The following is a 1193-nucleotide window of genomic DNA, read 5'->3' as shown; positions in this document are numbered from 1 at the left end:
GCATCTACCATGTGGAGGAAACCAACCCTGGATTATATGGAAGACATTAAATAGGTTAAGAACTGGAGTAGCAAAAACAAAAGTAAACATGAGGAAATAGGGATACCAGAAAGAATCGGACATATTATGCGAATGCGGTGAAGACCAATCAGACGACCACTTATTACAATGCACCTTAGCATCACCAGGATGACTTGGCTTTAGCCAACGAAAAAGCAATATAAATTGCCACTCACTGGCTAAAACAAAATATCTAAACACTTATCTATTCATTCATTTTATATTTTGTATTTATATTTTAACCTACTTATTAACTTATTGTTAGATTATTTTATTATTTTATTAATAGCATATAGCCATAGCACCGGACACGATAAGAAGATGTAAACCAGAAACATAATTACTGGCACCAAATTCAAGCACAACTATACTTTACCTTGTAGTTTGGACACTAAAAGAATCAATCATAGTTCATATATTTAAAGATAACCAATGACAAAACAATATTGAAATACTTCAAAAGTTTTACTTTGAATATTACATATATATTATAATATTACATATATTATATGGGTGTAAGGAAAGAACCTCTATGCGGTACACCTAGGCAACTAGTGATTCTCTCACTAATCGGCTAATCTTTCCACCACGGTACTCGGGTCTTATAGACTAAACATGATAAATACCAATTCAAAGTCAAATACAAAAAGGCCCTTTTCAGGACCAGCCCTGACGATAACCTCGATAAATATCGAGGGTTTAACTAGTGACAAGGAAATACTTCTAGCAAACATATGTAAAGAAACACTATGCGATATTATATGTATCCAGGAAACACATAAAGGCAAAGACTGGAATAAACCAAAAATCCGAGGGATGAAATTGGCAGCTGAAATATCACATGATAAACATGGAAGTGCTATTTTCACTAAACCTTTGTTGGAAATAAAGTCATCAGAAGTAACAAATGTTGAAGGAATAGAAATTTTAACGATAGAATTAACTAAGTGCACAGGTACATCAGTATACAAACCACCAAATGTTCCATTTACTACCACAATAATTTTAACAATTCAAGAATAAAAATAATAATCGTTGATTTCAATAGCCGTTACACAGACTGGGGACATGAAAATACAAATGATGATGGAGAATGGGTTGTACAATGGGCAGATGGAAACCAATTGTCGATC

The sequence above is a fragment of the Acyrthosiphon pisum genome, chromosome X (assembly GCF_005508785.2).
Source record: "Acyrthosiphon pisum isolate AL4f chromosome X, pea_aphid_22Mar2018_4r6ur, whole genome shotgun sequence".
NCBI classification, from domain to species: Eukaryota; Metazoa; Arthropoda; class Insecta; order Hemiptera; family Aphididae; genus Acyrthosiphon; species Acyrthosiphon pisum.
The sequence above is the reverse complement of the archived record's forward strand: the minus strand, read 5'-3'. Positions refer to the sequence as shown.